Source organism: Labrus bergylta, chromosome 1 (genome assembly GCF_963930695.1).
Source record: "Labrus bergylta chromosome 1, fLabBer1.1, whole genome shotgun sequence".
NCBI classification, from domain to species: Eukaryota; Metazoa; Chordata; class Actinopteri; order Labriformes; family Labridae; genus Labrus; species Labrus bergylta.
In genome coordinates, this window is record NC_089195.1 from 13,390,285 (window position 1) to 13,404,379 (window position 14,095).

At 42.2% G+C, this 14,095-nt stretch overlaps 1 protein-coding gene across 2 annotated transcripts in view; it reads right to left on the bottom strand.

Annotated features, from left to right (window-relative positions):
- Positions 1–14,095, bottom strand: part of LOC109989051 (zeta-sarcoglycan) — a 380,910-nt gene that overhangs the window by 256,052 nt on the left and 110,763 nt on the right. Inside the window, exon 2 of one of the 2 annotated variants that reach the window (XM_065954498.1) lies at positions 13,453–13,526. The exons of the other annotated variant lie outside the window; for it this stretch is intronic. The gene's annotated coding sequence lies outside the window, so the exon portion shown is untranslated. The remainder of the gene's footprint in view (positions 1–13,452; positions 13,527–14,095) is intronic. 2 annotated transcript variants of the gene reach the window in all.

The following is a 14,095-nucleotide window of genomic DNA, read 5'->3' on the forward strand; positions in this document are numbered from 1 at the left end:
CAGAATTGCAATAGGAGTCATCTTCCCCCTGACACACGTGCAAATTCATGCAACCATATGTACACACACAAACACACACACACACACTTTAAGAGATATATCTACATACACAGAAGCACACAAATGTAGGTAAGCGCACACACATGCATGTACAGTTCATCAGTAAGTTGATACACACACACACACACACACACACACACACACACACACACACACACACACACACACGGTTATTTATGATATACTCCTCCTACAACCTGGATTAATATGTGATACTCTGCAGGAGTGTGTGTGTGTGTGTGTGTGTGTGTGTGTGTGTGTCTCCTAATCAGTGTAGCCCCATAAACCTCTCTGTGTCTCAGTGGGTGTATTCTAACACCAGATGTGCTTCCCTCTTTCGTATCCCATCAACCATCCTGTCCCTCCCCAGTGAAGTCTGGGATATAACCAGTCGATGCTTTGTTGAAGTTTAATAAGGAGGACAGGGAGGAGGTTAATTATCATTTCTTAACACATTTTTGGCTCGGAGGGTCTCGAGTTAACAAGAAGCTGCACGCAGTATTTTTTTTGTTATCTCTTTGACTTTTTAAAGGGATGCCATTTCCTTCAAAGCATAAATCATTCACAGCGGCAGATTAAAGTTCTTTTATTCCTCACGTTCTTAATATTTATTCACAATGGCAATTACTCGTTTGTCTTGAAAATTAGCCTCAAGTGCCGTGAATGCTGGTGTTAAGTAGTGGAAATTTGGTGTTTCACATTTCAGGGGTAGCATCCCCTCTGAAGGACCCAGTCTTGGAAGCCTGCATAGACCGCTCAGGCCAAACTGAAATGAGGGGGGCCGGGAATACAGAAGATTGTCCATTTTCATCACCGGCTGCCCCCTGCCTTACCCTTTCCCACCGAAGAGCCGCCTCTGTTGCCATGCCAACTGCAACAGCTACACCAAAAACCAGCAAATGTAAGTGACGTCATGGAACTTAACCCATTATTTTAAAGATAATTTAAAGTTTCAAGGCTAGTTTTGATTTTTTAACATTATCGGTCACTATTTGATCGAGTTGAAACCTCTTTCTAACATTTAAAAGTGTTTGAGTTGGCAGCACCAGGGTGTGCCGCCAATGACTCTGAGGATATGTTTGGCCACGAAGGACGCACCGGATGGATCCTTCATTGGCTGGCAAAACATTTGTGTTCGTGAGTAATTTGATCAGATCGTCCATTTGAGCACACGACCCCACAATGCTTTTAATTCTTAATGTTTTACGCAAAGTCCAATCCTCTTTAAAATCTGTGCATGTGTTACCTGAATTCCTAAAGTTTTCATCTGTGAATTGTGCAGTTTGAGATCGCAGTATGTGATGCTGTATTGTTAGCAAAGTCTAGCCACTGATTTGTTTGGACACACAGTAGTTGACAGACGACTGAAATCATCTCCCTTTTTCTTCATTCTGTATCTATCATTCTGTCATCCACCCACTGCTTCTCAAAGGATCTCATCGCTCTCCGTCAACCCGGCTCTGTGTCAAAGCAGTCCCCTCATTGTCCACTCCTCCTTCTCTCTAACAATAAGCTGCCAATATCTCCCAGCGCACCGAGCATAAGTGAGGCAAAAGCATTACGCAAGGATCCGCCCTCCGTCCTCCGTCATCTCCCATTTAAAGGTCTTTCTGTTTTTTCCTGCACCCATCAGGCAAAGAGTGGAAGGCAGTGATGATGAAGGAAAACATCAAACACAAGGCGGCGTTTTCACATCTACCAATCTTCTCCATGCACACACACACGAATCGGAAATAAACTGATAGTTATTTCCTCCACAGTGCATGACAGTTGGTCTTTAATGTCATATCCAGCCCGACTAGCAGCTGTTGTATCTTTTCATTATCTGCTAAGATTGGCTCCGAGTAGTGTGAAATTTTAGCCGAAGTCTGTTCTTGGGCTTTTCCTCGAACCAAACTGTGGAGAGGAGAATATATACATAAAGAAGACAGCAGAGGAATTCATGAATTTCACCTGCTCTTTTGTATTCAGGGCCACATGGATTTGGAATGTGTTCAAGCGTGCGTGCAGTGAGGAGAGGATGCAAATGCAGCCAGGACAGGCCTCCTGTCATCGTGCACGGCTAGCACAAATGGAAAGTAAGGCACTCACACTCCTTGTCACACCTGTGGACGATTCATTTTCTTTCTCTCCACCTGACTTGCACGTCTTTGGACTGTGTGGGGGGGGGATCTAGATTCCCGAGAGGAAACCCTGGTGGACATGAGGAGAATACAGAAACTCACTCAACCACCACAGGCTGCCAGCTATATGGTGGGAGTGGGAGGTGGGAAGGCCGATGTGGAGCAACAAGCCAAAAGAACAAGCTTAGTGTGGAAACAGAGGGTTTAATTAGGCCAAGCAGCAACACTCGGTAGATGAGTATGCATGGGGATTGTTCATTTGAATCGATATTAATTCAATTATTGAGTTTCCTTAACGATCCGAGTCTTCATCAATACCACTGCTTTATTATTTGGTGGAAACATGAGGCGACAATGCATCCTAATACATTTATAACAGACACCCCTTAAACAAAATAAAATACACCAAAGATGAGCCAAAATGTGTCACACCAAGCATCAGTAATATCTACTTCATAATGCTGGGACAACAAACTATTTTAACCTTCAGACGACTTTATTCGTTCAAGTTTGTCACCAAACCTTCATCTTTCTTTTTTTTTGACGTTATCTTTGAACACATCACGATGACGTTTTGTTCACCTTTTCCTAAAAGTAATTTTACTGACCCGACCTCGAACATGTGACCTCATGTCACCCCTTTGGTTGGCTATCTAGCTTCCATTCTGCCAATTTCAAAACACAGATTTCAACATTGAATTATTACTTTTGACTAACGGTACATGCTACAAAGTTTGGGTCAGCCAGCGTAAACATGGCGCTCAAAGCATTCAGAGTCGTCTGAGTTTTTCAACCCGAAAACAACAAAAAATGATTTTGTTTCAAAGCGATGCACAATGGAGGTTGCATATGGAGGTTGCATTCCCCCCTTGCAAGAAATGATCATGCAACATGAATTTCCAGTGATTTGCTTAAATGACTTGAGATTTAACGGTAAGTTGTTGGACCCTCAAGTCCACAAGTCGAAGTGTCCTTGGGCAAGACACTTAACTCCAACTTGCCCCCGAGCCAGCAGTATGAATGTGATTAGGTACTGATGGGCAACTTCTGCCTTCAGGGTGTGAATGTGTTGTGAATGTGACATAATAGCAAGTCTAAAATAGTGAGTTTTTAAAAGTGACTTAAAAGACGAGCTCCTCCGCCAGGTCATTCCACGACTTAGGGGCCCAATCAGAAACGTTGTGTGTCACCTTTAGTTTCAAGGTTTGACCAAGAAAAACTAAATCATGACCTACCAGAGAATCTTAGGTTACATGAAGGCTTGTAGAAGCAGCTTTTGAGTAGTCTAGAAGACCAAAAAAGCGCTAGTAGCCGTTTACCAAAATTACACACAGACTACAAACCAATGGCTTCTAAACACTGATGTAATAATCCCATCACAGAGTAACTGGTTTACAAGGACATCCCATACTGTACATGGCCCCACACTGGGCTAATGCAGAGCCACATGTACAAGCAAAAAAAAAAAAACTTGCTCTCACTCTCTGGGCAACACGTCTTCATCCTCTCCTTTGTCGTCCTCCCTTTGTTCTTTTAACCACCAGTGATGAAGAGGGCTGAGCAGACTCATCGGAGGAGACAAAGGAGAGGTTTGGGGCGCTGCAGCCGGTCCCAGCTCTTCACTTAAACATTAAATGCACACAGGAGCTCACTTACACTAATAGAAAGTGTAGAGCAGGGATGTATAGGGATATAATGTGGCGCCGCTGTGTGATGGTGTGCCCGTAAATTTGAGTCTATGAAAATAGGTTTATGATCTACATTTTGTGAAGCTGCAACAGTGGTCATGTCTGCCTGTGGGATGGCGTGCTTTAATGGTCCCGGCGTTGCACCGGGCCAGCCTTTTTAGTACAGCTGATAACCAAGTGTAATGGATTACTGCACCCGCTTTCAACCTGGGCCTGATTGTGTGTCTGCAGTCACATATACATTGAATGCCAAACGCACACGTTGGTAACGCAAACCCATCAACATGGAAAACAGAGACACACGCTCTATTTTTTGCATTGAAGCCGTTTGGGACTCGTGAATGGAAACGGATACACACAGACTGAACGGAAATATCAATTAGCACAAGACAGACACAAACACAAAAACCATAAAGGCAAACAGTCATCAGCAAACAGACGGGACGACACACACACACACACACACACACACACACACACACACACAAACAAACAACAGGGCTCACATATGTCTCTCTCTTTCCAACACACACACACACACCATCTGCGTTCAGCCCCGAACCGGCTCTTAAGTATCCGTGTCTTTCTAGGAGCACAACCCATTAGTTTCCAGAGAGACGCAGCTTCGGTGTGTGAAAGTGTGTTTGTGTGGGTGTGTGTGTGTGTGTGTTAGCGAGAACAGGCAAGAGGGAGCATTAGCGCTGTGTTATGGCGATAATGGCATTGTGTTAAGGCCATAACTGCGTCTCGGTTGCATACCCGGTCATGCTATGTGCCAGCCACTGTTGGAAACTGTATTTGGTTGTGGGACACGGGGAGAGGCCATTACAGACTCCCCTCAGTCAAATATGGACAGGGAGCAGCGTGGCAGAATGGAGAGAAATGCCCCGAAGGCTCAATTTATTCTCTCAGAGACATACGAGGAAGTGGTCAGAAATAAGTAGGAGGCTAAAACAGCTGAGAGAAATAGACAGAAGAAGAGTGGCTCTGTGTATTTGCATTGTGTAGAATTGTATCGCCGTGATTTGTGTGAGGTGCAAAGACTCAAGAGTGCCAAAGTGAAAAAGGCTGTAACATAATATCAAGTCTGTAGTTCAATTTATTTTATTTGTTGTGTGCAGGCACTTGTTGTTGTTTATTGCACTTTTGCCAGACATCTCTGGCCAATAAAATAAAGTGGTTGTTGGTGATAAATGTTGTCCCTTGGAAGAGCAGCTGGGGTCCAACGCTGGTTCATCCAGCAAATACACTGAACCCGTTTCATCATCTTTCCCTGCATATGACAATAAAACTAATTGGCAAGTACAGACGTTCCCATAGCAACTTTTACTTCCAATACCAACTCCACTAGTCGTCTGATACTATGATTTAAAAAAATCGACATAATCTTGGTTGACATATTAAAATGGGGCGACCTGGTAATGGTACTACATCAGTTCATTGACTGATAAAGAATGTTATACACAACACTGAATATTGGGAAGACCAATATGAGAGGGGATGTTTTTGGGGTTACTGTCTTAGCAGGTAACTTCAAGGCCAGCGCCTGAACTCATATGTTTGCGTCAAAGTAAATGTAGGAAACCGTATCTTTACATCCCAAAGTGAAGAGCATGTAATGTAAACACAGACAGCTTGTGACTCGGTCTCCTAATATCTAATCTTGCACTTCATTCACCTCGTTCTCACCTGTGTAATGAAGGACGATGACAGCCCTCCTGTCAGTCATAGAGTCAAATGTGATTACCTTTAGATACGTTATCAAATGTCAGTGCACTCTGATCCCTTTATCTGCCCTCACACTCGCTGGGTTTATCTTCTGCTGTCTACCTCTTGGTCAGCCTGCTCGTCTGTCTGGGATTGCCTCCCGCAGGCAAACACACTTTTCTTCAGCTGACATATCGAAAAACGTCCAAAAGGGGTTTTCTTTCCATTAGCTTGACATATGGACCCTCCGAAGATAGCAACAGTGACAAAATATGACACACATGAAACCAGATTCCGCATTTCCACCTTACAAAGGCTTTTCGGGGATTTGTGGGCGTTTGGAGGAGAAAAGAAAAAGAAATATGATATTGTTAAACAAAGTTAGAGGTAACAGATGACAAATGTGTCCCAAGGCTTGTGGCCAGGGCACAGCACATATTGACTGCACAAAGGATGGGGGGGCTCAGAGCTAATATTTCTTACTCACTGTTCCTGCGCTCGCCTGCCTGGTGTAGTTTGTTTGAGTGTTTGTGGCTGTATTGGTATGAGACAGAGGCGAAGCAGGAGACAGTGAAAACATCTTCTGCAGTCGTTTAAAACAGATCTCTCTCATCACTATCTAAGCAGTAATGCGGAAGTTAAGTCAGAGAGAGTGTTGTCCAGTAAATTGTGTTTAATTGAGCTGTTACGCTACAAAGAAAAAGAAAAAAAAACTGGAAATTTCGAAGTTCAAAGGTTACCATTTGGACACCAATGCACACCTTGTAGAGGTGCACCTATTTTCAGCCTGTTTGGCCACCGCTGACAAGCCACTCAAATATATCAAATTCTGTGTCGATCTCAGATTAGCGCCCCGTGACCGGCGGCTTGAGGCGTGAGGATCATCAGATGTGAAGAATCAACAACATACTTGAGGATAATCTCTCTCTTTATGCAGGACTTGGGGAGCGCAGCACGTTCAATGATGTAATCGATATCTAAGTTCTATTCTTTGGTTACGCTTGGACACTTAAATGATAAATCCTTGTGCGTGTGATTTTACAGTTTGACCGATGGTGAGACAAATCACTTCTCAGGAAATATTATAAATCGATGCATATTGATAATCTGCAGATATTTTTAAAAAATATACACTTTTCAGCCACAAATACTGTTCAACGAGGCAGCGAGAAAGAGGGAAGCAGCGTGCGAGCGAAAGCCAAATAAAAGTAATTTATTGTCACTTTTTTTGGTTTGGTTATTCCTCATTCTCATGTCATTTTGAACCATTTTGAATCACAGAGAGATCAAGAAACCTACATTTTATTCAATAATAGCCTGCTGAAGAGAGATGGGAAATGATGAGAGGAGGGAGAGTGGGGGATGCCATGCAGCGAAGGGTCGAGGTCGGATTCGAACACATGGCTGCTGCGACGAGGGCGCCGGGCGCGACATAACCACTAGGCTATTACGGAACCTGGTGAATGTTTGAAGATTTTTCGAAATACAAGTATATTTTAACATTTTAATTTTCAAAAAGTTACAAGTTAATGTTTGTTTTTGCTGTCAGAAAATCAGGATTGGCAGCTCAGACACTGATAAAAAAAAAATCAGACAGAAAGCTACAAATCAATGCATCTCAAATACCTCCACAAGTTCTGACTTCCTGTGCACTTGAATGAGACTCTTTCAGTCTTCAGATGTGCCAATAACCTAAGTGAGCTGGAATGTGTTTGCGTTTGGTCTCTCGCTCTCTCATCTCTTCAATCACAAAGAGATGTGAAGGACGGCTTGTCATATTTTTTTCTGTCTTCCTCTCTTTGATTATGCTTCACCTTTCTCTTCCTCACTCCCTTCATCGTTTGTCTGTTTAGACAGGCCTAATATGACGGGTTTAATCAGCTGGAGCTGATTTGAATAACGTGTGTGTGTGTGTGTGTGTGTGTTTGTGTGTTGTAATGAAACTCACATGTTTGTGTTTATATATCTTTGTGCACATGTGATTAATGTGCAGCTGTAAGCACACGAGTCTCAGGTTTGTTAGTATGCTCACCTTTGTGACGTTTTGGTGTAGCTTGTAGTCAAGACCATACTAACCGAGACCGAGACAACAAAACGAGACCATAAATCATAATTTTGTGTGCTGCAGGCATGTCACTCCAGACCTTCAAAAAGCCGATTTCAAGTACGACAACACGAGTAGCCTGTATGACGTTTGCAACTCAGTCCCCTTATAGGTTTACTAGACTAGGCGAATTTTAAGATCCAAACAAATGCTTTCTACAGAGACACCTCCTTCATCCTTCATCTTCCCCTTCCCCTCCTGTGTCCAAACACAGCCCCGGCCCTCCTATCCTGTTTCACCAGCAGGGTTCTGTAAGGCAGAGACAGCAGCAGACGAGTGCTGATAGACATCCGAAAACAAGATCCTGCGATCAATTTCAAATAACGACATGCATCTCAAAGACCCCTTACTTCGATTTGAAAAGGCTGTTGGTTCTCCTTCAGTTGTACTCTTGCAACAACACTCTGTTATGAAACCTCTAGAGATAGCTACCCTGAGTGGGTGGGCCCGCCTATCATCTCCAACGTGGTTACAGGTAGGAGATGAGTTGGACAGAGAGAGGTATGTATAATATACATTTTTAAGTCTCTGAGTGAACCAAACAAGCTGAAGGAAGCGCCACCCTCCGTCCATGTGAACACAGAACTGAGAACAACAAACATTACCTCACTCTCTTTGCTCCACACCATATTTAAATCAGATTTTTGCTTTATTAATATTCACAATGTGACATCTAAAGCCTTCAAAATAACAGTCCTCACTTTTATTCATTAGCTTACCTCCTGTAGACAAAATGTTCTCCAACATCTCACCTCACTCAGGTGACAAAGTACAATAAATACTAAAATAAACACAGGGCCACTTAAATACCAACATGTATTTGTCACCATGGAAACATATTGCATTATCTATGACATTAAGTGTACAGAATTGCTCAGATTATCAACACAAAGACTTTCACATACTTGCAGCATTGCTTTTCAGAGCGTCTGAATCTATTGTCAGTTTTAAGGACAATACAATGCACATTGTTTTCGAGCTGCGGTCCCTCCGCTGTGTGAAACGTACGGGTGGAAAAAAACAAACATAAAAGCATTTTCCTGTCCCCGTTTCCTTAAGTGCTTTAAAAGACGAGCTACAGGCACATTTTGTCGAAGACCTCCTTTCGGGCACACAATGGAGCGGGGGAAAAAACATGTAAAAAAAAAAAAGAGTGTTAGCGTGTGTTCAAGGGTTTATAATTTGTTCTTCTTTTTGTGTATACTCAGCGTCAGTTTGCAGTCACAGAAACTATATAACTATTTAGCAACAAAACAAACAAAGCTTCTATCGGAAACAAAATCAACAATCGGGGGAAACAGAAAACGAGACGAGAGGGAGACGAGAAATAGGATCCTTTTTGTGTTTTCTGGGGAATGCACTTCGGAACTCCCTAACACACAAAGTATTGATGGTAAACACTGATCTGTGGAGCAGTTTCCAGAGCTGCATCTTTAATAGGACAACACTTTCTCTTAAGGGTCACATATTCTCCTGTTCTTCATTCAGTTTAAATAAGTCTCAGAACTCCCCAAAACATGTGTGTGAAGTTTCTTGTTCTAAATCCATTCTGATCCTGTATTTGATCATGCCTATAAACCCCTCTATTTCAGCCCTGCTCAGAACAGGCTGTTTCTGCGTCTGTACCTTTAAATATGTAAATGAGCTGTGTCTGACCACTCCCCCTCTCTGGAAGGGCTTGGGTCTGCTCTGGCTTTCTTGCTCCATGTCCTATTATTTATGGTGAGAAGGCAGACTCAGAGGGCAGAACAAACACCTAGCTGTGGGAGTGTCACCCACCTGTGGGAGGGGTTACTGCCCTTTGTGATGTCATGAAGGGAAAATCTCCAAACGGCCTGTTTGAGCACACATTTTCTGAAAAGTGGAAAAGGTAAAAGACAGAGTGGATGGACTTTTCTCATGTAGTTCGAGTTAATGGTGTTGCAGTGGTGCAGGTCACATGCAGTAAGTGATGGTGGAGGCTGCACTTCAGGTCCTGACGGCATATGTTAGAATTTTATCCTGACATATTGGTAGCACTGGACGCAGCCCACTTTTTAAAGGAAAAAAATAGGTATTACGATAGTTCTGCTTAAATTAAGTGGCTATCAAAACGAGATAAGTAGAAATGTTCAGAGAGCTGCCATTTTGTGTTACAGAAGCTGCACACATTGCTGCAGAATGATTGGTTGCTTTTGTCAGTTTACTCAAGTTACACTACATCCATATTGAAAAATCATCAATACACTCAACAAATTAAGTGTTGCAATTAGTCTCCAGTCATTAAATCAAGACGGCGTTCAAACGTTTTTTGATAGTTGTTGGCATGTGAAGAGAAAGTTAATTCATCAATATTTTACAAAACGTTTGGCTATGGGAGATGGAGATTAAAGAAAAACATCCACCAGAAGTTGCTAAACTCGCCTATTAATTCAGTTTGTACATGAGTGAGGAGTAATGAAAAAGGGCAATACCCTCCTTACATTATTATTTATAACATGGAACCGAGAAGAAAAAGGCAAGGGGATAGAAAAAAAAACACTGAGAGTCAATGCATGAAGAGAAAGAATTTGAACGCACACATTAACCTCTATAAGGAGGGGCCGGGTCCACACACAGCACTCTGGGGTGTTACTGTCATATTAGAAATGCTATCTGTAGATGCTCATTTATAAATCACTTTAAAATGATGACAAGTGTCACATTAAAGGCGTGGAAAAGTGTCTGTAGTGGTAGCGCAAGTGAAAAAACAGCCAAGGCTGCGAAGGAAACAGAGGAAATAAATAAGTGAGAGGGGTCAAGAGGAAGAGAAGTTAATTTTCGCTGAGAGATTTAAAACTGCACATTATTTTCCATATTGTAAGGGTGAGTGGCCACAAGTCTGAGAGCAGCACTTCATCACATAAATACACAACAATCATATGACAGGAGAGGGCAAAAATGAGCAGAGAACGATGCAAAATGTCAAGAGGGAGGAAGGCGGCTGCAGTGAAAAGGAAGTTAATTTTCCGGGATGGAGCTAAAGCCACACATTAGCCTTTCTTGTGGAGGGGTGAGTGGGCCCAGACAGCCGATGAATAGGAATCACAATAATTGTGCAATTGTGTTAGGACATGAACTGAAAGATGCACTTGGAGCCACGATGAGTAAAAGGAGGAAGAACACGGCTGCTGTGTCAGAGGTTTAGTTAAACAAACATGGCTGTGACGCTCAGCTCCTCCAGAGGGGATCAACCACGACGCTATTTGTTCCATCAGGGTTGGCAGAAGCATGTGGCTAACAGCAGCCAAATGGCCTCATCCAAATTCAGATGGCGTTTGTTCAGCTGTGCATGAACAAATGGTGGGACTTCTTTTTTCAATGGCTACAAGAAGGATGGATGTGCAGACAGAGAACACACTTCAAGCCAACTTCATAGTGTGTTTCATTGAGTGAAATTAAGTATCACTTCACCTGTTGCTTGGGAGAAATTGTGTTTTTACAATTTTGTGACAATAAAATAAAAAGAGAAGTATGTATGGAGAGGTACACACATGCACAACATCATCTGCTGTGAACACACACACCCACAGTAATACAATGACCAGTTTATAAAATCTTACAAACTCTGTGGGAAAAATTAAGCCAAAATCGGATGTGCAAAAAAAAACTGCAGTTCCTCCAGTGTCCACTTGAGACTGGCTGCAAAAGCCCCAGAAGTCACATACACACCCATGTTAAAATGCCAATTTTTACAGCAGAGATTAACATGTTTACAACCAGGTTCAAAAATAAGATTTTGGTCTGACTACCTCATTTCTTCTTTGCACACACTGTACTTTGGGAGAATTTCTTTACTCATCCATTTTGATCTAATAAAGGGGAGTGGCCTATCTGACTAAAAGCAGGCATGTTGTAGTGGTTTATCAGGAGGACCCTCTCACTTAAAACTCTTTTCTTGTGAGTAGGCTGACAGAAATATAGGCTGAGACAGCATTTTTCAACATTGCAGCTGCCATCATTCAGCTTCCAAACTGCACTTCAGAACCTGATGGTTGTCGTCAATGAGTCTACGTCCAGATTTTATACTGCACAGTTACAGTCATGACTAGCTGACGACCGAAAGAGTTATATCATCTTTATTTGAAAATCTGTGATCTGATTCGAACCATGAGGTTTGTGATCAATTGCAACGCTAATAAATACAAACATAAAGGAACTTATTTATTTAGTTTTTTTATTATGATCTGAATCTTTGGGCATATTGTCAGTGTCCTTTATGTCACTATAAAGTATATTGTATTGTATTATATTGGCGTTTTATATGCTGATTACTGATTAGGAGTGTTGGATCTTAATAATGCCAATATCTCTACTCGTAGTCAGGCTTTGAAATTTGACTCTTTCTGACAGCTTGCCACACTTGACAAATTGCAGCCGACCATTTCCAAAATTAGTGTTTCTACACGCAGGATGCAAAAAAAAAGAGGTCCACGTGTACTTTTCTAGCGGAGGTGTTTGCAATAACAAGCGTGCAGCAGGTCAAAGGAGGCGCGATGTTGTGAATTACTTGAATGCGGCTAATTTTCTGCGTCAGGACCCATTTTCACATCGGGGTGTAAAGAGCGATTTCAGGTGAAGTGGTTCGAAAGATATCAAGTTGTTTGAGAATGCAAGCGGCAGGAAAGTAGGGAGGGAGGGCCTTTAAATAAATGATGATATCGGTGGTTCAGAGCGATGGTCCACAACTAGCAGAACATCCCAAACGTAAACAAACCACTCGGAGAGATGAAAAGCAACAATATGGAAAGAAAACAACTTAAGGGGGTGTTATTGTGTGAAGTAACAGCAAGTGATCGAGGCAGCAGAAAAGAGAAATAGGTGTGTGTGGTAGTAGAAGTTGGGGAGGACGAGGTAGGGGAGGGTGTTTAGAAAATTTGAGAGCGGAGATCAAACAAAAAACTGGAAAGAGAGTGAGAGGGAGAGAGAGAGATGTCTGGTCAGCTGCTGTCATGAGATGCAGCCTTAAAGGGATTACAGGAAGTCTGACAACAAAGTGTGCCTTAAAACCAGCGTGCTGGGCGAAAAAACACAAGTGTTTAATTGGGTCGACAGACAGCAAAGCCAGTAGAGAGACACACACAGTCATCCGAATACACACACATACACACACACACAAACATGCATATGGCTCTCTTAAAAGCAGCTACTACTGTGTTTAAAGCCTTATTTCCTTCATTCATCTCAGAAATGCACACATTAAGCCGACATTCAGCCGACTTTTCAGCTTAAAAAAAAAACTGTAAAAAACTGAGTACCATTTCTCAGACAGCTAAAAATCAACCCTGGAACAAGTTGCAGCGATGCATTAAGCATCAGTCAAACACAAGTACGCACAAACTACATCTTTTCTCCTTTTCATTAAATGCATCAATTCAAGAGATTGGATGTAGGATATCACTCGGGCGCTCCATCAGTCTATGCATGGTGTTAGAAATGGATTCTCATTCATGCAAAGAGGACAAGGTGTTCTCAGTGACTTCTAATTGATCGATAGTTTTCTCATTTAGCGGACTGATAAAACCGAGGACAAATTATTCTTCAAAACGCTGCTCATGTTCTCACACAGTTTAGTTTTTTTTTACCCCTTTTCTTTCTTTCATTGTTGAGCTATGTTCTTAATGTTTTCATTTTCGACTCACTGCTCCTCTCCTCCGACTCCTTCCTCTACACCCCTGGATCCCATCTGTTTATTTATGACTTTTTGAAAACGTTGTGGTAACATTGTGTTTGTTGATAGTAGAAAATGTACCTGATCGTCACTGTTGTCAACAGTGGAGCGGCGGTGAATCCATCAGCGTCGCTGCGCAGTGACGCCTACTGCATCTGCAGACACAAAAAAAGCACCCGTGTCCAACTTTTGTTTTCTTTTTTTGTGGTGCAGAAAGGTACATGTTTAATGTGTGTGTGTGTGTGTGTGTGTGTGTGTGTGTGTGTGTGTGTGTGTGTGCGTGTGCGTACGTGTGTGTGTTGCTTGCAAGGACAAAAAAAGAAAGTATCCTATAAACATATGATTGAACATGTTGGTGGAATTAAAAAACTATGTTTCATTAATAAATTCTGGTGTGATTGAGCCGCTGAAGACGCTTGTTCCCCCATAATAATGACCTGAAGCTGACTTTGAAAGGAGAAACTGAAGCCACAGAAATGCAGCTTGTTTTATATTATATATGCAGAATGTATTTTGTTGTCCGATGAATGACCTAGTTAGTCTCATTGTTGATCAAACTGATCAGTGTTTTTATTGCATTTTATCTCATCCAATCAGCACACTGTAGACATCCTCCCTCAGGACCTCCACCATCATTTCTCATCTTGTCTTCCCTTCTTCACCTCATCCCCATGTTCTAATTAATTATACCTCAGTTCCATCAGCCCCCTTCCTACCTCTCTAC